Raw genomic sequence first — 13,599 nt, 5'->3', positions numbered from 1 at the left:
CGCCTGCGCCGCGGCCACTCGGAGTCTCCCCCTCCCTCCCAGGTTTGAGTGCCCGGGAGGGAGGGTGAGACCCCAAGCCGCCGCGGCACACGAAACAGCTGATTCGTGCGCCGCTGCTCCCCCTCCCTCCCAGGCTTGAGAGCCTGGGAAGGAGGACGAGTAGCGGCGCGCAAATCAGCTGTTTCGTGCGCCGTGGCAGCAGCAGCGGAGGTGAGCTAGGGTGGCCGGGGCACATTTTTAGGGACGGCAGGGGTGGCATTCTGGCGCCGGCCATGCCGCCCCTAAAAATGTGCCGCCCCAAGCACCAGCTTGTTTTGCTGGTGCCTAGAGCCGGCCCTGACCGCTCCCCTGCCTGTCTGCTGCTTGCCTCCTCACTCCCCAGCTAGAACCCCCCTGCTGTTCACCTCCTCACCCCTGTGCCTGCCTGCCGCTCACCTCCTGACCCCCCGCCAGACCTCCCCTGTATGCAGCTAGAGACCCTGCCAGCCCGCCACTCACCTTCTCACTCCCCTGCCCACCCACTGCTCGCCTCCTCACCCCCACACCTGCCCACTGCTCACCCCTCACCCCCCCACGCCTGCAGCAAGACCCCTGCTGATCGCCTCCTTGCTCCCTCCCACCCGCCCACCCACCTCTGGCATCCTCACTCCCTCGCCCACCATTGGCTTCCTCACTCCTCTGCCCACCACTGGCTCACCATGTCCCTCCTCACTCCCCACCCCTGCGGGGAAGGGGAGTGAGGAGGGACACTGCGAGCAGCTGGGATCTTCGGAGAGGAAGACATGGAGAGGAGGAAGACTTACCAGGCAGGCAGCAGCAGCAGCAGGTGGTGGGGGCTTTGGGGAAGGGGCGGAGCAGGGAGGGGAAGAGGCAGGGCCATCATGACCCAGGTGTCTGGCGGCAGGTCAGCGGCAGCTGCACAAAGGAAAGCTTAGCCTTCCCTGACCTATTATATTCACTGCCCATGTCTCAGAGCCAGGATAAAAACTGTGGGCATGAGTTCCCAACCCACAGCTTTAACCCACAGAGCCCAACTCCTTTTCCCACAGCTAATAATATAACCTTCTTTCTCAAATATTTTTACATACCAGTTAAGTTTTCCTTTATATCCTTTCTCAGTTTGCTCACTGCTGCTGCCTGTATTTTAAGATAACTTGATAGAGTTAATTATTCTCTCTTGGCTCAGGTCTCCCTCCCTTCTATGTTGCTTTTCTTCACACTCCCCCTCTCCCCCCACTTCCCAACCTCTCTTCACTTCTGCCCTCTCTTTGTTTTAAAAGTTAAAAGTTATAGTTATTACAGAAACCTCCAACACTAAAAAAGATGAAGGAACTGAAAACAAAACAAAAACCAAACACACACATATAAAAACTTTATTTTAAATAAGTCCAGTAACTTAATCATTTTAACCCTTCAGGAACGCAACAGCTGGAAATACTTCTAACTTTCTAGAAGATATGGTTACAAAGCAACAGAAATGCAGACTCTAATTCTAATCCTAACCGCTGACTAATATTTGAAACATGGGCTTTCCTTATTTCCATCTAGCAAAGTTTTAAAATAAAGTTTATATAAAGTAATGGAAAATGCCTTAAGTTACTAAATTAATACAATTTGGGCAAATAACTTAATATGAATTTTTATCAATTCTTATTAAAAATTTTAAATAAAAAGGTAATAACTTGCTTATTTAGATGTTTAACTCTTTCTTACCTGTTTTCTAAAATGCTTTACTGTAATAATAAATCTTTTACTGCCTTTCTTGTATAGTTATGGATACAATTCTGCCACCGTTCATCTTTAGTTTTACATTTGTCCTGTATGTAATGTATGTTGTTCTTTGTTGTACGGTGTGTGTCATGTGACTACTTTTTTGTTTTAATTTTGTTGCAACAAAAGTCAATTGTATACTTTTTTAAATATAAGTGGTACCACACTATATTAATATTATGGTTGAGGTATGTGGAAGCAGGGAAAGAAAGAGAAGGTTTAAGTGCAGCCATTTAAGTGTCAGAGACAGAGCAACTGTTCTGTCAAGTCTTAGCCTAATATCGCGAGACCTGTAGAAGCAGGGCTCACGTCAGAAGCTAGTGGAAAACAGCAAAATAGTCAGTGTGACCTAGCCTTGAGATAACGATGTTTGAGAAGAGAAAGTAAGAAAATACTGGAATAGATAGAAAATAGCCTAAATAAAATGCAGATGTTTTTAATTAATGCACATCACAAAGAGGTATAAATGCTTGTGTAATTTTGCTTGTACTTTGGAGAAACTGAGGCAGAGATGCTCTCTATCAGCTGTGTTCTTCCCTTGCAATTGCATGTCCTGAATAAAACTGTCTCTGATTTTGTTGCTTCCAACCTGAGAGTGGAGTTCATTTCTTCCACAGGTATAACTATCATAATATTATTAACCAATTCATTTTTTTGAAAAGCTCAAAATACCTGTTATAAATATCTGTACATATATTTTTGCCTCAACAAATAATACAATTGCAAACAAAAAGAATTCTCTTTTATTAATAACAGGTTTTTTATTAAAAAAAAAAACATAAGGGGATACCTCAACATTAATGCAAAGGTAATATAAACAAAATGTCAACTTCTTGTTTGGGTTTTTATAAATTTCTTTGCACCAAGTCCTGTGCTCTAAGTTGCTATCTGCACTGCCAAAATACAAGCATTAGGTTACAATACTGGGTTAGATTACAATGCCAGCATCAGCCAGTTTGAGTCTGCCAAGCCTGGTACTTGTCAAAGTTAGACTCAGGACTCATAGTTTGTCAGACCACTCTGTTTTATTAGCACAGCGCTCTGCTAATACATTCAGATAATGTGAGCCTCCATGCAAGATTCAAACAGTCTTATTTATACAGATAAAAGGGTGTGAACTAAACAAAGGGACAGAGAGAGCAAAATTGTAAAATTTGCATAGGGCACAATATGCATATCCTGCTTCCTTATTAACTCTTATCGATCTAAGGCTAATGCTTCACCAATTGCCCTTAAGTGGCAAGTTAAGCAGTTAATGTCTGCTTTCCTGCCCCCCTGGCTTGCAACATTTCTCATTTCTACTTAAAGGTACATACAGCATTCTTTAATTCATTCTATTTCTTTAATTTTAAATTTGTTAGTCTCTAAGGTGCCACAAGTCCTCCTGTTCTTCTTTTTGCGGATACAGACTAACACGGCTGCTACTCTGAAATATTTCTTTAATATAATTCATTTCACTTTCACATACTCCTTCTCCTGCTGTATCATAAATTCTTTCAAGTGCCTTTGGTGGGTCAGAAGATGCTAGGGTGACCAGATGTCCCGATTTTATAGGGACAGTCCTGATTTTGGGGTCTTTTTGTTATATAAGCTCCTATTACCTCCCTACCCCCGTCCTGATTTTTCACTTTGCTGTCTGGTCACCCTAGAAGATGCCACTGAAATGTTCACCAGTGTCATTGGAATTCTGCCCATTTCCTGACACAGGAGTGAAAGCGCAAGCAAGAGAAGTTCTTGAAAACACACCTCCTCCATGTTTCTGGATCCCATGGCTGAGAGCGCACAGACCAAAATGACTCCCCCTGCAGGCTGTATTTGCAGGCTGTTCAAAATTCCTGTAACGAGCAGAGTGGGCAGTTACGTTTTCTCACAATGCACCATTGTCAAAGGGCTAGAGTGGCCACACCTCAGAAGAGCACTAGGGAGTCTGGGATATGGTTGGTTTGACGCGAGTCTGCATGCTGCAGAGTGGATGCCAGAGCCCCAGGTTTGTGCAGAGCTTAGAAAATTGTTAACATACACTTATCAATGAGTAGACACTCAGCCCTGGGTTTTTTAACTCAGGGTCTGCTGACTCGAGTCCCACTAACCTTTGGCTTACATTGCAGTGGAGACATAGTCTGGGTGGTTTCCCTGCTGCCTCTCTGTCCTGTGCTGATTCTATCTCTGCTCAGGACTCCGGGAAAAGTTCCCTTTAGCTCTTCCCAATAGCAACCCATTTGGTTCCATTCGCTCAGGACCTTCTTGCTGAGGATTCTCTTCCTCATTCTCATTCACTGTCCGATCCCTGCTGGAATAGAGGGAGAATCCAGACAGTTGTCACTCCCTGTGCCAGGGAGGAACGGGAACCTCAGAAGAAAAGAACAGGAAGGAGGGCACAAACCTAAATAACTGTTGGGTAGATAAAAACACATCCCCAGAAGACAGGAGAGGGACCAGTTCTGTTCCCACACCCTATGTGAATATAAGTGAGGAGAGAGGCTGCAAGGTGAGACAGGATTGGTGAAAACTGTAGCCTTTTATTCTATTTAATGTCAATCATACTTCCCTGGGTTCAGCTCTGGCAGCTACAGTCTCAAGTTCAACAGAGTTATCTCTGTTTGTTCTATTCTGGAGCCCATAGGAACACATGAAACCATAGGCAAGTAACACATAATTACAAGAGCATTTATATTTTAGTAGTTTTATTAAAGTTGCCAATAAAATTGTAAAAGTCACAGCATATATGATTCCAAAGAAAGATATGTACTATGTACTAATTATAACTATAGACATACTCACATTCTCCTAGGCGGTGTTGGAGTCTGTCGGCCATCTCAAAGTCTGTTGGCCCTCACATAGATTGATTATCAATACGGGAGTGGTTCCTGCTGGAGTTTCCCATAGGAAGCTCAATTTCCCTACTCTGGGCACCCTTTTTTATACTGTGATTTTGTCTATACTTACAAAAGTATACGGGGGGAGGGATAGCTCAGTGGTTTGAGCATTGGCCTGCTAAACCCAGGGTTGTGAGTTCAATCCTTGAGGGGGCCACTTAGGAATCTGGGGCAAAATCAGTACTTGGTCCTGCTAGTGAAGGAAGGAGGCTGGACTTGATGACCTTTCAAGGTCCCTTCCAGTTCTAGGAGATGGGATATCTCCATTAATTTATTTACATGAAAGCATCATCCCACTCTTCCTTATTGGTCTGTGTCTCCTGGGCAGGGGTGGCTCTATGTTTTTTGCTGCCCCAAGCACGGCAGTCAGGCGGCTTTCGACGGCGTGCCTGCGGGCAGTCCGCTGGTCATGCTGATTCGGCGGCATGCCTGTGGGAGGTCCGCTGGTGCCCCGCCTTCGGCGTACCCGCTGCTGAATTGCCGCCAAAACCACGGCACCGTCGGACCTCCTGCAGGCATACCGCCGAAGGCAGCCTGACTGTCGCCCTCACGGCTTGGTGCACTGGTACCACCCCTGCTCCTGGGAACACAAGGGACCCCGAATTCTATTGGCTGTGTAGGTTTACGTACCACCTTTGTCTTGTGGTTAAGGCACGTGTTAGAGGCAATATTTGTTGTTACAGTATTTTATGAATCAGAGGGGTAGCCGTGTTTGCTGCTTTTACAGATCTAGACTGTGGCACCTTATAGACTAACAGCATGAGCTTTCGTGGGTGAATACCCACTTCATTGGATGCATCCGACAAAGTGGGTATTTACCCACGAAAGCTCATGCTCCAATACATCTGTTAATCTATAAGGTGCCACAGGATTCTTTGCAGTGTTTTATGATTTAACTTTAACCTTACTTTCGCAATAGTACCAATTTCTGCCTCCTTCCCGTAATTTTTGGGTTATTTCTCGGTCATGAACTTATGCCATCATTTCTTGTATCCAAGGCCTAAAATAGCTAAGCTAAAGTCTTGCAGGCTTCAACCTACGGGCTTCTTGCATTTCAGCTTGTCTCACTTGTGTCTACTACCTAGTTCCTCTAAATATTGATCGATCATATAGTTTTATAATCCTACAAATCAACTCTGATTAACATACAATGAGTATATAGAATATAACATATTGATTAATCATAACATCACACAATAAATGAATACTAAACTAAAATAATTGGCTACAACACCCGTGATTGAGCTCTAATGTGAGGATATAAAACTTGGTTTCTGAGTCAATTTCTCACCTGTACAGGCATTTCTTAGGATTTCCCTTTCCTCAATCCCCTGGAGATGATGATTTGGGACCCACAGCCTTTCCTATTGTTCAAGCCAGGAGATCACATCAGGTTTGGAAATTGGAAATCTCACTTAAGGGCAAGGAAAGAGTTGATTTTGTTCACAAATGTCAGTACTATTACTGCTTCTTGACTCAGGACCTGAATAGCCCACCCAGAGAAGGTCCTTTATCTCCTCACCCCCAACTTGCAGGGATGGGGCTATAAATCAAGATATGAAGAAATAAACAGAAGAAACACCACCCAGGACCTGGAAAGAAGATCACTGGTAGACACCTCCTCTCCTCCCCACCAGCACAGAGACCAAAGACTAGGGTTACCATATTTCAGCAAGCAAAAAAGAGGACGGGAGGAGCCCCGCCCTAGCCCCGCCCCTGCCCCTCCCACTTCCCGCCCCCCTCAGAACCCCCAACCCTCCCCCCGTTCCTTGTCCCCTGACTGCCCCCTCCTGGGACCCCTGCCCCTAACTACCCCCCAGGACTCCACCCCCTACCTAAGCCTCCCTGCCTCTTGTCCCCTGACTGCCCCAACCCTTATCCACACCCCCACCCCCACACAGACCCCTGGGACTCCCACGCCCCATCCAACCACTCTCCACCCCCTGACAGCTCCCCCCCAGAACTCCCAACCCATCTAAACCCCTCTGCTCCCTGTCCCCTGACTGCTCCGATCCCTCTCCCCACCCCTGCCCCCTGACAGCTCCCCCCCAGAACTCCCAACCCCCCCCCGCTCCTTGTCCCCTGACTGTCCCCTCCTGGGACCCCTGCTCCTAACTGCCCTCCAGAACCCCACCCCCTACCTAAGCCTCCCTGTTCCTTGTCCCCTAACTGCCCCTCATAAGACCCCCCCAACTGCCCCCCAGGACCCTACCCCCTACCTGTACCCTGACTGCCCAAAACCTTCTCCACTCCCCCCAAAAAGCCCCCCCCCGAACTCCCGACTCCCCCCCGTCTCTTGACTGCCCCCTCCAGAACCTCCCTGCCCCTTCTCCTGCCCCCTGGCCCCCTTACCCCACCGCTCAGAACAGGGTGTTGGGCTCTGTGCAGAGCCGGACACGTGGCTGCGCTCCCCAGCGCAACACACAACCCGGTCCCTGCCCCTGCACAGTGCTGCGGGAGCGGGGCGCTGGGCTGCCGGGGAGGAGGGGCTGCCGAGGCCGATGCAAACGTCCCGGCAGGCCGGCTCAGAATGCAGGGGGGGAGGGGAGGGGCAAGGAGGAGGAGCTCTACAGCTGCTCCGGAATCTAGCCCTGCAAGCTGCAGGGGAAAGGGCTCTGGCTGCCAGAGCCCCAGGTGAGAGGCTGACTTTCCTGCAGCCTTCCCAGCCGCACCTCGTTCTGCCTGTGGGGGAATCCCGGACATTTTGAGTGATTTACAAATTCCCCCCCGGACGCTATTTTTAAACACAAAAAGGAGGACATGTCCGGGTAAATCCGGACGAATGGTAACCCTACCAAAGAGCCTCTCTCATGGGGTCATGTTCTCTATGGGCAGCGGGTGAAGCTTCCCCTGGGGAAGGCTAGCTCCCTGTCCTGCCTCGTCCGCCTGTGGCCCTGCCCACGTTCCACCCCCTCCGTACCCCATGGAAGGCAGCACCTCCAGACAGCCTCAACTGTTGGAGAGGGGCTGGGAGCCAGACCCAAGGACAATAAAACGTGTCAAGTGGGCTCATTAAAGACAAGCAGACATACCTACGGCCTCGGGGGTTAGAAGCAAGCACCTTCTTTTGGAAACACCCTCTTTGCAGCATTGGGACCTAGTGGTTACAGTGGATGAGAAGCTGGATAAGAGTCAACAGTGTGCCCTCATTGCCAAGAAGGCCAACGTCATATTGGACTGTATTAGTAGGGGCATTGCCAGCAGATCGAGGGAAGTGATTATTCCCCTCTATTCGACACTGGTGAGGCCACACATGCAGCATTGCGTCCTCTTTTGATCCCTCCACTACAGAAGGGATGTGGAAAAATTGGAAAGAGTCCAGCGGAGGGCAACGAAAATGATTAGGGGGCTGGGGCACATGACTTATGAGGAGAGGCTGAGGGAGCTGGGCTTGTTTAGTCTGCAGAAGAGAAGAGTGACAGGGAGATTTGATAGCAGGGGGGTTCCAAAGAGGATAGATCCAGACTGTTCTCAGTGGTAGCAGATGACAGAACAAGGAGTCATGGTCTCAAGTTGCAGTGGGGGAGGTTTAGGTTGGATATTAGGAAACACTATTTCACTAGGAGGGTGGTGAAGTGTTGGAATGGGTTACCTAGGGAGGTGGTGGAATCTCCATCCTTAGAAGTTTTTAAGGCCCGGCTTGACAAAGCCCTGGCTGGGATAATTTAGTTGGTGTTGGTCCTGCTTTGAGCAGGGGATTGGACTAGATGACCTCCTGAGATCTCTTCCAACCCTAATCTTCTATGATTCTAGGATCTTAACACAGTTGGATCAGTAGGCTCTTTTGTTTCAACTATATCAGTTTTTCTATCCTCATTTGACACCTTTTCACATCAACATTTTTGTTTATACTTTATTGCAACATTTACAAACTTTTATCCACTTTCCCAGAGTTAGGCCTACAGCTTGTGTAGGCCTACTAGGACCCCACTGATCATGACACCACCCAGACACTGTTAATCCCCCTGTGACACTGCACGCCCGATTCTTCACAGTAATATTATATGATATGATTATGACATAAGCATAATGCAAGGTAGGTCATGTGAGATATCATTGGAAAGGTTATTATTTACTGAGTATAATTATCCTATTTGTATGCATGTATCATTTTTGTACCTGTAGTTAGGAATATTGACTATATATCTGTATTACAAATGTGTTTACTCCTTGAGGAACGCCCACTAGGCAAAAGACTGTCAGTCTACATGGCTGACTGGAAAGGGTCTATTAAGGTTAAAGGGCCATTAGGAGAAAACCATAGGCCTTAGAGGAAGTTTATCTCCCATCGGAGGGGTTGGTCTTCCTGAGGACACAACAAACGGCCTCTGAGCAATGGCTGCTGTGGCACTACAGGGGCATAAAACCAGGTCACCTGGTACTGAACTCCATCTTGAAATACCAGTGTTTTTCCACCAGCCAGCGTGGGAACCAAGCTTTGATACCTTCCCACTGTGAAAGTGAAATGAATTATATTAAAGAAATAGAATGAATTAAAGAATGCTGTATGTACCTTTAAGTAGAATTGAGAAATGCTGCAATCCATGTGGCAGGAAAGCAGACATTAACTGCTTAATGAATTGCCCCACCTAAGGGCAATTGGTGAAGCATTAGCCTTAGATGGATAAAAGTTAATAAGGAAGCAGGATATGCATATTGTGCCCCATGCAAATTTTACAATTTTGCTCTCTCTGTCCCTTTGTTTAGTTCGCACCCTTTTATCTGTATAAATAAGACTGTTTGAATCTTGCATGGGGGCTCACATTATCTGAATGTATTAGCAGAGCGCTGTGCTAATAAAACAGAATGGTCTGACAAACTATGAGTCCTGAGTCTAACTTTGACAATTTGGAGGTCCCACCGAGATGGCAACCATCTTCACTGGGGCCGTGTGATTCCTGACCATTATTGTAGGATGACCATGGTAGCCGGCACCTGGGCATTTGGCCCAAGCGGTCCTCCTACTGAATGGAAGGGTGCACGACCACAGTGAGGTCTACGCCATCGAACCTGTTGGTTCCCACTCTGTTCTGGTAGGGATCCCGGGATCTGACATCAGGAATCTGGTCAGGTAATTATTTCTGTGTTTTGTCCGGACTGAGGACTGTCCTGTCTCTGTGTCTATCCGTCCTCCTGTGGAGTGTTTGAGTCTGGATGCCATCTCCGTCCGGGGATCGGCCGACCAAGGGGTTCCTGTCCCCGCGGTCTGAGTGAGTGAAATCTGCACAATCACAGCCGCACCTCACCTTGGGTAAAACCCTTGGTGTGAAAGCAAGGGCGATTGAGTCAGTAGCCTGTAGGCTCCTTTTGTGTGTTGCACCGGGCATCGCTCTGACAAACCCGAATTTCCTTCTTGTGTGATTGGTGTGTGTAAAGTCCTCCTGTATTGGTAACCAGACGTCTAAGTCGGGACAGTTCCCTAAAGGAATGCTGGCTCTGTATTTTCTGTATTTTAGGAAGGGTCTGGACTCCTGTAAATTTCTGGAAAAATGGTCTAGGCTAACTCAGGGGAATCCCAAAACTCAGTGGCCACTGTTCAAATCTTGGAACAAAGACCGAGTGGACATCTTAAAAAACAAACTCGGCCAACTTAAAACTAAATTGGCTAAAGGAGAGGTTAATTGTGTCATGCAGTGGTGGGAAGAGGCAAATCGTAGGTGGACAAAATCAAAACTCACCTCTCTCAAATAATAAGTTAAAAGCTTTATTAAAAGCCTCCTCTCCCACCACCAGACCGAGCGCTCCTCTTTACCCCGTTCTCCGGAAAAAAAACCCACAACAACAACCCCGGATCGATCCCAACTCCCTTCATACTCCCCTCTCATTGTAAAAAGGATAAAATGCCCCTTGTTCTGTTTCCCTTCGTTGTCTGCCTCAGAAACTGATTCTTTGGTGTTCCACTACCAATTCAGCAAGGAGGGTGGGCTCCTCAACTAGCCCCCACCCTCCCTGGTCCCTTTCCTTACGCATTTCTTTTAAAATTGTGAAATGACCACAATATCACTCACAAAAACGGTCCATTGGAAAAAGCAGGATCGGGCCCAGACAAGCAGGCAAGCAACAGATAAAGGCCTGGTCTACACTATGAGTTTAATTCGAATTTAGCAGCATTAAATCAAATTAACCTTGCACCCGTCCACACAATGACGCCATTTAATTCGAAATAAAGGGCTCTTTAAATCGATTTCTGTACTCCACCCCGACGAGCGGAGTAGTGCCAAAATCGATTTTAGCAATTCGAATTAGGGTTAGTGTGGCCGCAATTCGATGGTATTGGCCTCCGGGAGCTATCCCACAGTGCACCATTGTGACCGCTCTGGACAGCAATCTGAACTCGGATGCACTGGCCAGGTAGACAGGAAAAGCCCCAGGAATATTTGAATTTCATTTCCTGTTTGCCCAGCGTGGAGAGCACAGGTGACCACTGATAGCTCATCAGCACAGGTAACCATGCAGGCCGATAATCGAAAAAGAGCACCAGCATGGACCGTACGGGAGGTACTGGATCTGATCGCTATATGGGGAGAGGATTCAGTGCTAGCAGAACTTCATTCTAAAAGACAAAATGCCAAAACTTTTGAAAAAATCTCCAAGGGCATGATGGAGAGAGGTCACAATAGGGACTCAGATCAGTGCCGCGTGAAAGTCAAGGAGCTCAGACAAGCCTATCAAAAAACAAAGGAGGCAAACGGTCGCTCCGGGTCAGAGCCGCGGACATGCCGCTTCTACGCCGAGCTGCATGCAATTCTGGGGGGGGGGGGCGCCACCACTACCCCACCTGTGACCGTGGATTCCGGGTCGGGGATAGTCTCATCAGCTACACCTGAGGATTCTGCGGATGGGGAAGAGGAGGAGGAGGAGGAGGAGGAGGACGAGCTTGCAGAGAGCACCCAGCACTCCATTCTCCCCAACAGCCAGGATCTTTTTCTCAGCCTGACTGAAGTACCCTCCCAAGCCAGTATCCAAAACCATGACCCCATGGAAGGGACCTCAGGTGAGTTTACCTTTCAAAATATAAAACTTGTTTTAAAAGCAAGCGTTTTTTAATGATTACTTTGCCCTGAGGACTTGGGGATGCATTCGCGGCCAGTTCAGCTACTGGAAAAGTCTGTTAACGTGTCTGGGGATGGAGCAGAAATCCTCCAGGGACATCTCCATGAAGCTCTCCTGGAGGTACCCCAAAAGCCTTGCCACAAGGTTTCTGGGCAGTGCAGCCTTATTCCGTCCTCCATGGTAGGACACTTGACCACACCATGCTTGCAGCAAGTAATCTGGTATCATTGCCTGACAAAGCCTGGCAGCGTATGGTCCCGGTGTTTGCTGGCATGCAAGCAACATCCGTTCTTTATCTTGCTGTGTAATCCTCAGGAGAGTGATATCGCTCATGGTAACCTGGTTGAAATACAGGAACTTAATTAAGGGGACAGAGGTGGACGTTCCTACTGGGCTGTTTGCCTGTGGCTGAAAAGAAATCCTTCCCTGCAGTTAGCCAAGTGCAGGGGGGGAAATTGGCCCTGAGCTTTTCGCGTTTGGCTATCAGGGATCTTCCCTGTTACCAGCCACGCGGTGGAGCGAGGGTTACAGCGATCATCCAGAGAATTGGATGGGAGGGGGGGGTTAGTTTGTTTTCTGCTGCTGCTGAATGTTAACAGGAAAACCGCAGCACTCAATGGGCTTTGCTTGGTATGTGGGAAAGGAGGGCGCAGAAGCCGAAAGACAATGGCTTACCATGGCCACATGCAAGCCGAATTCTGTTGCCCGGACCTGTGATCTCTAGCAGCAAAGCCACAGGCACTCAGTATTAAGAGGCAAAATGCGACCTTGCACAGAAATCACATGTGCTATGTAATGTGAATAGTGTTGGTCACCGTGAAAGAGTATAAGCATTGTTCTGCAAAATGTATCTTTTAAAAAAATTCTCTCTTTTTTCCCCTCCCTACAGCAGCTGCAAATTCTTCAAGCCTCCCTCCTCTGTCCCGAAGGCTATCACAGATAAGGCGTCGGAAAAAGAAGACGCGAGATGAGATGTTTGCAGAAATCATGGAATCCATCCGCAGTGACAGAACTCATCTGAATGAGTGGAAGGACACGGTTTCAAAGTATAGGAAAGAAGCCAGTAAACATGAGGACAGGAGGGACCAACATGAGGACAGGAGGGACCAACGTGAGGACAGGAGGGACCAACGTGAGGACAGGAGAGATGCTCGAGATGAGAGGTGGCGGCAGGAAGATCAGAGGAGGCAGGATGCAACGCTGGGGCTGCTGCGTGAGCAAACAGACATGCTCCGGCGTCTGGTGGAGCTTCAGGAACGGCTGCAGGAAAACAGAGTGTCGCTACAGCCCCTGTATAACCCCCCTCCCCCCTCCCCATGTTCCATGTCCTCCTCACCCAGACGGGGGGGAAGGCTACGTACACCTTCCCATTCCACCCCAGTGGACAGCCCAAGCAAAAGGCTGTCATTTTTTTAACCGTTTTTTAGTGGCCTTTTCCTTCCCACCGATCCTCCTCCCAAACCCCACCCGGGTTCCCTCCCTCTTTTTATAATCTATTAATAAAGAATAAATGATTTTTAAACTATAGTGACTTTATTTGGTTTGAAAGCAAGCTGGGGGAAGGGGGAGGGTGGGTTCCTTACAGAGAATGAGTCAATAAAGGGGGCGGGTTTTCATGAAGGAGAAATAAACAGATATTTCACACTGTAGCCTGGCCAGTCATGAAACTGGTTTTCAAAGCTTCTCTGATGCACAGCGCTTCCTAGTGTGCTCTTCTAATTGCCCTGGTGTCTGGCTGTGCGTAATCAGCAGCCAGGCGATTTGCCTCAGCCTCCCACCCCGCCATAAAGGTCTCCCCCTTACTTTCACAGAGATTGTGGAGCATGCAGCAAGCAGAAATAACAATGGGGAGATTGGTTTGGCTGAGGGCTGAGTGAGTCAATAATGATCGCCAGCGACC

The sequence above is a fragment of the Chrysemys picta genome, chromosome 12, assembly GCF_011386835.1.
Source record: "Chrysemys picta bellii isolate R12L10 chromosome 12, ASM1138683v2, whole genome shotgun sequence".
In the NCBI taxonomy this organism is placed as follows: Eukaryota; Metazoa; Chordata; order Testudines; family Emydidae; genus Chrysemys; species Chrysemys picta.
Note: the sequence above shows the minus strand (reverse complement) of the source record.